At 41.8% G+C, this 12,325-nt stretch overlaps 1 pseudogene; it reads left to right on the top strand.

Annotated features, from left to right (window-relative positions):
* Window positions 1-8,888, top strand: part of LOC102844068 — a 132,566-nt pseudogene extending 123,678 nt beyond the window's left edge.
* Window positions 8,889-12,325: the final 3,437 nt, after the last annotated feature.

Raw genomic sequence — 12,325 nt, forward strand, 5'->3', positions numbered from 1 at the left:
AAACGACTCGATGGCACATAACAACAACAACAAATTTTATAATTAGATACAAGGACATTGGAAGATGTTGAGAAACTTGATTTGAGATGAACTTCTGGTTTAAGTTCTTACTGCTGTGTGACTTTGGCTGGATCATTTATTCTGTCAGGTTAAACTACTTTCTCTCTGTAATCTGAAAATTTTGGGGGGAAGATTATATGAGCAAACATAAGTGAAAGAGCATGCATATCACACAGGAGACATACTTTATTTATCATTTGGAACTAAACCTGGGGTCCCTTGCAAGGATGAAGTGTGGAGATGCACCTTCCCCACAGATGCTGACAAAGGGTGTCAGGTGTAGGAATCTAGCTTCATCAGCATGCATATGTTTTCTATATTGATACAGGAAAAATTCAAAGCAACTGCCATTAGAATTTATTCTGACTCATGCTAATCCTCTGTCAGGTACCTGTTTCTGTCTCAAAGTGACCAGTGAATTCAAACAGCCAGTCTTTTGGTTAGAAGCCAAATTATAACACATTTCTTTACATTAGGAGACAAAGAAGCACCAAACAGGATAATTGAGGAGTCACCAAAAATTTCTTTGAGATCATAATGTCTAAAATTTTGTCATTGAGATATTTTATTGTTTATAAAAAGCGAGAAATTCTTGATAAGTTGTCTTTATTCTAGTATTTCCTTGTGTGTTCTTTTGACCAGGAGAATTAAAAGAAGCTGTGTCTGGGGAAACATGATGAGGTCGCAACACTAAGGTGGAAAGTGCTGAAATGAAAATTCTCCTAACTTCGTAGATCCCACTCTGTAGATTTTAACAACATTCCATGATTAATTGAACTTGAAAAGAAACCCACTGGAACTTGGTAGTAGGCTCTGCAGAGGTCACAGATAACTGATTTTCATGAATGTGGAACTCGTGCAACCAAAACATCCTTAGGGATAAAGCAAATGCTCCTTTATAGTGAGAAGTCTTTTTGGAAGAAGAATTGGTCATTATCCTTATAAGCCTAATCATTGCTCATCTTGAAGAAAATAAAACCTTTCTACAAAGAAATATAATCACTTCTAAGTGACTTACAAGTCGATTCATTATGGTTTTCCCTGATTCCCATTTAGTCACATGAGAAAGTTCCATAACGGGTATAAAATTAATGAGTATGGCCTGGTGGCAAGAAGTTGTGCTGCAATCCTGAAGGTGAGCAGTTCAAATCCACCATATGATTTGCTGGAGAGGGAGGGACTATCTCTTCCTGTGCCAATTGGATCCAATTTGATGGTGCACAACAAGGGGGGTGGAAAAGAACACACAATAATAATCATGAGTGTGGAGTCTCTATAGTGCAAATGAGTAACATGTCTATCTGCTAACCTAAAGTTGTGGGCCCAAGTGAACCTAGCGGTGTCTCAGTAGGAAGACTTGATTATCTTCTGAAAACATCAGTCCTTCAAAACACTATTGAACACAGTTCTACTCTAACATGTATGAAATGACATGACCTAGAATGTATTATAGGGTAATTGGTTATGGTGTTTCTAGAGTACTTTTGATACACTCATTTTTCTCATATAGTTTTCCATTTTGAGATTAGCTGTTGAATCATCAAAAGTCTCTTCTTCCAGGTACCAGTTTTCTAGAAAAGAAGGATGAACTTGGGATCTGCAAGATAACACTGTGCCTAGATTAGAGAGCAGAAAATGGGACATGGGGACACAGGGCTATGAGCCTCTCTCTGAAAGGGCCAGAGGAAGTGAAAATAACATAGCCCCAAATTGCTCCAGAGCAGAAAGAAATAAAGAGCCATAGTCCAGCTCTATGGCACCTCTAGAACCAAACCAGCAGCAAGAGATTAATTTATTTGTTGTGGACTCACTGATTTCACTCACAATTGTGGTAATAAGAGTGGGGTTTATTAGGGAAACAGGTTGGGGAGTGGAAAAGACATAGAATATCTCACAATATAAATCCAGGTTTAATCCAGCAGTCCTGAACCAGATTAGTAAAAGTCCTGGTTTCTGTTTATCAACACAAATTCAAAGAAAGCCTCTGGTTTCCTAAATCATCAGCAAGGTTTGCCTCAGAGCCGTTATAAGTCAACTTCTTTTACAAGCATATGGCAAACAAAACCTTTAACTGTGGCCAATACAAAGGCAAGAAACCTCAGGTTACACGTTGCCAGTCTCTCCACAACAATGGAACATCACCAGAGTCTTGCCATCAAGGTCTTGCTCTCACAAGTATCCTGCTTCAGTCTTCCCCAAGTCTTACTGCTCAGTACGAGAAACATTCTCTCTCTTATCTTAGTCTTATAATTACTGGTTATTTGCAAGACCACCTGTCTACAGTTAAGGCAGCTGGGGAGCAGACAAGGTTAAGGTAATGGCTTTAAAAAGTCATCTTTTCAGTTAACACCAAACACAGACAAGAGAAAAATGTAGAATACTTCTCCATAGAAGTTGGCAGTAAATTTTGGATTCTGTTAATAGTGTAGTGACATATATTATGCCATCCTTTTTGCCGATAACAATTATTATTTCTGGAGAAGCTATAAATAAGTAAATGCTTATGGGCATTAAAGAATGTAAAAAAAAATTGATACAGAGAAACAAATGGGGAAAAAACCACATGTAATCAGTTTTCCTCTAGGGCTCTCCCCAGTTCACAAGATGTTTCATTGAATTTTGGAGTCTGAGGCTAGAATTTGGGGGCAGAAGAGCATAAGATACAGTTGGTTACAGAAAGAAAGCTGGAGACCAAATAACTTTGTACAATCAATGATTTATTAGTTGTAAATATCTTTCTTGCACACACGTGTGTGTGTGTTGTTGTTGTTGTTTTTAACAAATGCAAATGATAATGATACACATATGCCCCACCTGATGAACTACACAGAGATCAGATTGACAATATCAGCAGAAAGAATTGATAGAAAAGCTCTAAAAGTACAGTTGAACCCAGGCCAGGGGGTGATTATGTAAGACTATCAGAAGAGTACTGAATGTACCATGGACTGCCAGGAAAACAAACAGATTCATCTTGGAGAGGATTAAACCAAGCTACTCCTTGGAGGCAAGGACTCTGGGGCTTCGTCTGACATACTTTGGACATGTTGCCAGGAGGGACGGGTCCTTGGAGAGGGACATCATGCTTGGGAGGGTGGAGGGACAGCGCAGGAGGGGAAGACCCTCTATGAGATGGATTGATTCGGTGACTGGGGTAATCGGGATGGGTGTGTCAGAGGCAGTGCGATTGGCGCAGGATAGAGTAGGGTTTAGGGCTGTTGTGCATAGGGTCGCTATGAGTCGAAAACGACTCGATGGCACATAACAACAACAACAACATCAATTACTCATGTCCAAGTTTCAACTGAAGCTGAAGGAAATTGAAATAAATAAACAAATAAAACCCCCAAAATTTTACATTGTCTATCCCATCTGAACTTGAAAATCATCTCAAGAATAGATAGGTTTGAGGCATTGAACACTAATGATTGAAAACCAGATAAGTTGTGGGATGACATCAGGCATATCATTCACAAAGACCCCAACAGGTCATTGCAAAGACAGGGGAGAAAGAAAAGACCAAAATGGATGTAAGAAGTTGTTGTTGTTAGGTGCTGATGAATCAAGTATGACTTGTAATTACATTATGAGCAACAGATCTATCCCGCACCATCCTCATCATTCCCAACGTAAGCCCACTTCTTTAAGTAATGGTGTTAATCCATCTCACTGTGAACTTTCCTCCCATTGCTATCCCTCCACCTTTTCAAGCTTGATGACTCTCTCCAAGGAATAGTCTCTTCTAACAACCTGTCCCTAGTTTGTCACACAAAGCTTTGCCATCCTTGTCTTCAACGAGCATTTTGGTTGCATTATTCTGGGGAAACTGTAAAGTCAGCCAAAAAAAAAAAAAAAAGAGGCAGACACACCCTCCCCAAGAAGAGATGACACAGTGAATGTCGCAAAGAGCTAGAACATATCAGTAATAGCGAGGAGGGCACAGGATTAGGCAAGGTTCAGATCCATTGTTTACAGGATTGCTATGAGCTGTCAACTTGAAGGTGCATGTCAATATTCCTCAAACATCAGAAAGTGAAAAGAAAAGCCATCACTAAGGAAAAGATTATTTTCAACTCATATAAAGATTAATACTCAGGATATAGAAAAATTTTAGAAAGCTGTAAGAAAAAGTCAGAGAGGACACAATAGGAAAAAAGCAAAACATATTAGTTGTTGTTGTTGTTATGTGCCATCGAGTTGTTTGTGATTCTTAGCAACCCTATGTACAACAGCCCTAAACCATGCTCTATCCTGTGCTAATCTCATTGCCTCTGACACACCCATCCTGAGTACCCCAGTCACTGAATCAATCCACCTCATAGAGGGTCTTCCCCTCCTGCGCTGTCCCTCTACTCTACCCAGCATGATGTCCCGCTCTAAAGACCTGTCTCTCCTTACAACATGTCCAAAGTATGTCAGACAAAGCCCCAGAATCCTTGCCTCCAAGGAGCAGCCTGGTTTAATCCTCTCTACGATGAATCTGTTTGTTTTCTTGGCAGTCCATGGTACATTCAATACTTTTCTCCAGCACCACAGCTCAAAGGTGTCAATTCTCCTTCTATCCTCCCTAGTCATTGTCCAACTCTCTGATACATAACAAGTGATTGCAAAATCCATTGCCTGTATCAAGTGCACTTTAGTCTCCAGAGAGACACCACTGCTCTTGAGTACTTTAGAGAGGTCCCTAACCACAGACTTTCCCATCACAACACGATTTTTTATTTCCTGGCTACTGGTGCCAAGAGTGTTGACCGTGGAGCCAAGCAAACTGAAGCTGTGAACGATAGCAATCTCTTCACCATCCATCCTGATGCTACCGATTGGTCCAGTGGTGAGAATTTTTGTCTTCTTGACATTAAGCCTCAGTCCATATTGAAGGCTGCAGTCCTTGACCCTCTGCATTAAGTGCATGAGGTCCTCCTCAGTTTCAGCGAGCAAGGTTGTGTCATCTGCATAACTCAGATTGTTGATATTAGTTACAGAGCTAATTATTCTAGTAAATTATCATTTATTTATTTTATTGTCAAATCATTATAGATTATTATGATTATTATCCATCACCAATTTGACTGTGTGGATCACGACAAACTATGGCTAAGAAGAAACTAGAAGAATGGGAATCCCAGAACACTTGATTATATGTATGCAAAACCTATACTTGGACCACAAGGCACTCGTCAGAACAGAGCAAGAAAATACTGCATAGTTAAAAATTGGAAAGGGTATATGTCAGGGATATGTCCTATCTCCATACCTTTTCAATCTGTATGAAGAACAGATTACTTGGGAGGTTGGTCTCTATGAGGAGAAATGTGGCATCAAGATTGGAGGAAGACTCATTAACAATCTGTGTTATGCAGATGACACAACCGTGCTTGCTGAAACTGAGGAGGACCTGAAGTGATTGCTGCAGAAGGTCAAGGACTGCAGCCTTACATATGGATTGAAGCTCAACATCAAGAAAACAAAGATTCTCACCACCGGGCCAATTGATACCATCATGATAGATGATGACAAGATTGAGATTGTTGACAGCTTTAGTTTGCTTGGCTCTGCAATCAACACTCTTGGTATCAGCAGCCAGGAAATTAAAAGATTAATAGCATTGGGAAAGTCTGCTGTCAAGGGCCTCTCCAAAGTACTGAAGAGCACTAATGTCAATATGGAGACTGAGGTGTTCCTGCTTCAGACAATCGTTGTTGTTAAGTGCTGTTGAGTCGCAGGCGACTCATAGTGACCCTATGAAGGAGAGTTCTCAACGCTTGTGTGTCTTTCATCCTCTCTCCAGGTTCATAAGCTTTCCAGAGGCAAGCTATTACGGAAGTGGATGCCACTCCTGCTTCCAGCTTCAGACAATTTGTCTTCTCAATTACTTGCTATGAATCAGAAATCTAGACAATGACTAGTGATGATAGAAGGAGATTTGATGTCTTTGAGTTGTGGTGCTGGAGAAGAGTATCGAATATACCATGGATGGCTAGGAGAACAAACAGGTTTGTCCTAGAGATGGTGAAATCAGGCCGCTCCTCTTGGGCAAGGATACTAAGATACTTTGGACATGTTGCAAGGAGAAACCAATCCTTGGAAAGGGACATCATGCTTGGGAGGGTGGAGGTACAGTGCAAGAGAGGAAGACCCTCAATGAGATGGATTGATTCAGTGACTGGGGTAATGAGGATAAGTATGTCAGAGACAATAAGATTTGTATAGGATAAAGCAAGGTATAGGGCTGTTGCACATAGGGTCTGTATGAGTCACAAGTGACTCAACAGCACATAACAATAACAATATTAATATACATTTCACAGAAGTCACATGTCTATACTAAAATTTATTAGTCATAAAATTGTACAGTAAGATATCATTTTAGATCAATTATTTTGACAAAAGCTAAATTCTGGCAATATCAAAGCTAGCAGAATTTGAAGTGGAAGAAATTCTTAACAATCCTCATTTCAGAATAAGTTGGTACTAACAATTTATAAAATTTGGTTTTATTTTATGAAGTTGTTGTTGTTGTTTGGTGGAGCAGCCAGATCCTACAAAGGTGTGCTTTCTGGTTTTGGTTGAGGCTTGAGTGTGGAATGTTTGTGCGCAACTGAGTGTGAGCTGACTGGATTTTCTCTCATACTTAAAAAGAGATTCGGTCGCCAGTTTGGGGCTGCTTTCCAGTTTGGGAGGACGAGTGGAGCAGCTGGATTCTACAAATGTGTGTTTTCTGTTTTGGTTGAGGCTTGGGTGTGGACTGTTGCTCACAGTTGGGTGTAAATTGATTAGATATTATGAAGTAGAGCTAACATATAAGGCTTTTGTAGTCATTTGCAAAATTAGAACCAAATCATAGACAATCCTCCAGCAAATTTTCAGAGGCTGTAAATTATGATTTTGAAATGGATTCAAGTAACCTTCTGCCGAGTTGGCAGTGCAATTTCTTACCAACTACACCACAAAATGTCCCTGAATATAGGATTATAATAGCATTTGCATCAAGAGAAAAATGTTTATAAGGATGATGCTGAGTGAAATATCTCAGTCACAAAGGGACAAATACTGCATGGTGCCATTGTTGTAAATAAAAACAATTTTTAAAGCAAGATACCAGTAAATAAAAGTTAAAGTTGTTTGTTACATAGAGAAGGGGAAGCACATAAGTATATCCAATAGTAGTATCATTGGTACCTCTTGATGTAGGTTTTGGCAGCATTAAACTTGCAATTGTTATTCATAACTCATATTAATATTGGAAATGTTCTTTTGCATGTTCCAATTAATAGTCTTTGGAATATTAATTATAGTCCAAGTTTTACTAAGGTTGCATGACTATTTATAGCTGAACCCAGATAGCTCTAAGTTTTCACTTAACATCTGAGTGAATTTAGGCTGTTGAAAAGTCATTCCCACTCCACTGAATTCCATGAGGAAGTGACAGGTCTGAAGCAAGTCCAAGAAGCCTGTCACAGAGGAGCCTGGCCACACAGGGTACCTCTCACCCCACCTTTAACCCCTCTGCTTCTCTAGAAAAGAGCTGACAGCTGAGGTCTAAGGAGCCTTATCACCCAGCCAGGGGACAAGGCATCCTCAGAACATGGAGTGAACTCCACGCTCCCTCCCTCAAAGGACTTGGATCCAGAGCGAGGCATGAAGGTCTGGAGTCAGTGCATCAGCCTTGGGAAACTTGAATCATTATCACAGAGACTGTCCAGCAGGCCACCATTGCTGCCAGTTGCCAGGCCAGCTCCCCAAAGAGCATCCCTACACAGCAGCAGCCTCCTCCCATTCAGGCCCCTGTTAATCTGGCCACAATGTCAGCAGCGCAGCTCACTAGCTGATCCAACTGTGAGCTTTTCTAGTGCCACTACCTTGATCCATTCTATGCTACTGGGACGACCACCTCCCCAAACCCAAAGCAGTCCCAGGCCCATATATAGCTACAGCCACAGTTAGGAGACCTGTATCAGGTAAACTAAATTCTGGGCCAGAATGTGCCTCTGACATCCCAACTCATCTTCATGTCTGAGGTGGCATCAGTTCAAACTCCGGAAGTTCATGCAGATGCAGATCAGGTGCAGAACTTGGCAGTGAGAAATCAACAGGTTCAAGAACTTCAATGGCAACACTCACCTCAGAAGGCCATTCCTCCTGTAGCCTCTTGTACCTCTAGATTCTCTCAGGTCTCTAGTCAAGCCCTTGCTGTGGCTCTAACTTCTTCTGGGGCCAGAGGCCAATCCCTCAACCTCAGCCAAACTGGAGAAGATAGTGGGACTAGCATGCCAGACTCTATGAGCCCAGGTAGAGGTGGACAAGCACCCTGGAGCTTGTGTTAGTTGCCTTCCTCAGGAATGGTTGGTGGTGAGAGTTGTCCAAGGAAATGCACAGGAACAGTAGAGTCCTCACCTGTAAACCAAACGGTGAATTTGAGTCAAGGCAGACAAAGTGAGGCTCAAAGTACAGAGGCCAAGAAGGCAGGAGAGGGGAGTGGTGAGCAAAACTTGAGCATGAACCTGACGTGGAGGCTGTCACCTTCTCCCAGCTTAGCCACCTAGACACAGATGCAGCCCCACTCACTGATTCAGCAGCAATAGCAGATTCGCCTAAAGCAGGAACAAGTGGTGACCCAAGAGCAAATTGACATCTACCACCAGCAAAAGTCTCAGCACTGTCAGTTGCAGCTACTTCACACAGCCACTCAACTTCAGTTAGCTCAGCAGCAACAGCAAACCACAACCCTCACTGCCCCTCAGCTGCCACAGGTCCCACTTCCCAGTCCCAGCAGCAAACCCAAACACTGGTTGTCTACTCCATGCTTCAATCTGTCCCTCCCCCCCTAACCTGACACCCAAGCCACTCATGCCCACCCAGCCCAAACTGCTAAAAGCACTATCAGGCTTCTTCAGTTAGGGGCTACCACGATGTGTGCTACTCAGCAACCACCACCTCACATCACTGTGCACTTGTAGGTATCCAATGGCTGGGAACAGCCAGAACACAGTCTTTTGACTGACATAGTTGGCAACTGCTGTACCTATTTCCTGGGAAATGCTGGTGAAAGTGTAGCTACCCAGACCAGCCCATTTGACTACCTCACCACCTGCATTCCTGGTGTCCTGCAGGAATACACTAGCACCTGGGCAGGGATCAGCACACATTGTAAAGGGGGCAGCTACGAATGGGAATAAATACGGACCAGGTACCTGTCCTCCCAGTTTACTGGTATAAACAAGTGAGCACATCCAGGGCTGCATCTATTAGCTGACACATACCAATCGGGATTCCATTGATTTCTGGAGCCTTATTTTTAGCCAGTGCCTTCAGTGCAGCTTGACCTTCATTTTTCATTACCCTCAGCTCTTGGTTCATATGGTGCTTTCTGAAATTTTTCATTGTCAGCTAATTCCTTTTAGCACAGTAATTCTGTGTACTCCTTCCATCTTACACAAATCGCAAAATCTGGGACTCCCTTTCTTCCCTTTCAGCCCACTGCCATAGCAGTGGCCCAGATTTGACTCTTTGTTGACATTTACTAACCTGATATTGAACATTTTCACCTGCATCCATGGCTGAGTCATTGGCCAGTGACTTGATTGACATTTTCTGATTTGCTGCAGGGACTGAAAGTATTTGACTGGAAACCACGTGGCTGTTGCCCTCTTTTCAGCACTCCCCGCTCCTGTTCAATTTTGTCTGCTGTCTGCAACCAAAACTGAAGAGGTCCTGAAGCATTTGCTACAGAAGGTCAAGGACTGGCGTCTTCAATATGGATTTAAGCTCAACATCAAGAAGACAAAGATTCTTACTACTGGGCCAATTGGTAGCACCATGATAGATAGAGAGGAGACTGAGATTGTTAACAATTTCAGTTTGTTTGATTCCACAATCAACACTCTGGACACCAGTAGCCAGGAAATCAAAAGAAGAAGTACACTGGGGTAATCTGCTGTGAACCTCTCCAGAGTGTTAAAGAGCAATGGTGTCAGTCTTGAGATTAGGGTGTGTCTTCTCCAGGCTGCAGTCTTTGCATTAATATGCTATGCGTCAGACAGCTGGACAATGACTAAGGAAGACAGAAGAAGGATTGATGCCTTTGAGTTGTGGTGCTGGAGAAAAGTGTTGAACATTCTATGGACGGCCAAGAGAACAGGTTTGCTCTGGAAAGGGTGAGTCCAAGTTGCTCCTTAGAGGCAAAGATTATGAAGTTCTGTCTCATATACTTTGGACATGTTGTCAGGAGGCTCCAGTCCTTAGAGAAGACTATTATTGTTGGAAGGGTGGAGGGACAGCCCAAAAGAGAGAGACTCTGAATGAGATGGATTGACACAGTAACCAAGATAATGGGGTTAGGTATGTCAAAGACAATGAGACTAGCTCAGGTTAGAAAAGTGTTCAGAGCTATTGTGCATAGGATTGCGGTGAGTCACTGGTGACTTAATGGCACATAACAACAACAACAACTGCAACCTTTTCTTTCTTTTCAGTTCCAACTTTGTTCTTTCTTCTAACTTTATAAAACACCTGGGAATAAGCCCAGAAGATTAAGGACCTAGTTAAGGTGCCAATTTCTTGTACAACAAAATCTTTTTTCCCCTTCCTCAGTAAAAGATGAAAATTGGGAGAACAGAAATCATTCCCACTCCGTTGAATTCCCTGACAGTTTCTAAGCCTCATCTTAAATGACTCTAGAAATACATTGCCACTCACCTCTTCTACTCACATAGTCATTGGCTTCACGGGTCTGTATGTACTTCTGCTTCATCAGTGATTTCTTCTGGCATTCTCTAATTACTGATACTCCCTTGCTTGTGCGACTCTTCAATGTCTTAGAAACTGAGAGGGAGAATGTCGTTTTCTCCTTTGTTATGTTTGGATTATCTGGTGCGTGTATTGGAGTGAGTCGGCTAGGACAGATTTAGTGGCCTTGACTGTGCTGTACCTGTACCCACGACTCCCCAACTTGTCCTTGAATCCTGTTTCTGTATCAGCTGAACTCTCCACGCTACACTCCATGAGCATGATTTACTTCCAGGAGTTCCATCATTACTATTCACATAATGATTTTTGTTACCAGCACTTCTTGGCCTCATTAGCCACCTAAACCCAGAATGTGAATAAAATGGAGGTTTTTGTGTTATTTTTCTCTAAAAAGACTTTTCCCACACTCCTTTCCAGCCTCCTGCACAAATCATCAATGCAAACAGGTGCATGAGTGATTACCCCAGTCAGATGCAAGTCATTTTGACACCAGAGAGATTCTTGTTGCTCACTAAAAACTGAAAACGGCACCATCTACATGCAAAGAATAATGAATAAGAAATGATGGGGAGTAGATTGGATTGAGGAGGTTGGTAAATGCAGGGTTTACTTTTCATAAAGCAAAAAATTCTTCAGGAATTTTTAGAGGAAGCAGGTCCCAAACCTTCCAAGCCTCAGAACATCAGGGGTTGGAGGTGCAGGCAGGTCAATGCATAGCTACTGGGAAGCAAAGAATGAGAGCCTCTGGGTAAACGAAAGTTCGTTTGGGAAGCAGTAAACTGCAGCCCTCACTCCCATTTAATGCCTGGGCCAGTGAATAATGGCCTCCACTGGTGCCACGCCAGGTAGAGAAAGGGGTTGGTGTTCACTTAGGAAGGAAATTCGTCAATATTGCAGGAATCTCCCTTGACTGTACCTCTGAATCTACTTCACTTCTGACACATAATAGAAAATGTTATTTTAAAAGACAAAGGGTGTAAACAAAATATATATCAAGATCTGTCTGGTTTCAATCTCTGAGTGAAATTACCTCATCTCCAGACTGGAACAACTGACATCTCACCTGAGAAGTTGGGACATTTGATTAAAAAAACAAATAAAAATCCAACCTGGTAAGATTTAAGTCAAAGGAAAGACAAAACTTAAAGAAAAGTGCCTATATGTTACAGTTAGGTGCCTTTTGTAGACTACAGTTCATAGCAACCCTATATAATGATCCTAACCTTGCCTTATCCTGCTCCATCTTCACAGGCTCCAACATGATCCATGCCAATTTTGTGATCACTGTGTCTGTCCATCTTATTAAGGGTCTTTTTCAGCACGTCTTTTTCCAATAACTGGTCCCTCCTGATAACATGCTCAAAGTATATGTAACAAAGTTTCATCATACTAGACTCTAAGGAACACCCTGGTTGCAATATGCATATCCATATAAATTGTGTTTAATTTATGTACATGGTAGCTTGTGTATATTCGTGTGTGTGTGTTTAACACTTTTCTTCACTGACATTATGCTTCA

This window comes from Elephantulus edwardii, unplaced genomic scaffold (genome assembly GCF_000299155.1).
Source record: "Elephantulus edwardii isolate Elephantulus edwardi_28Jun2011 unplaced genomic scaffold, EleEdw1.0 scaffold00059, whole genome shotgun sequence".
In the NCBI taxonomy this organism is placed as follows: domain Eukaryota; kingdom Metazoa; phylum Chordata; class Mammalia; order Macroscelidea; family Macroscelididae; genus Elephantulus; species Elephantulus edwardii.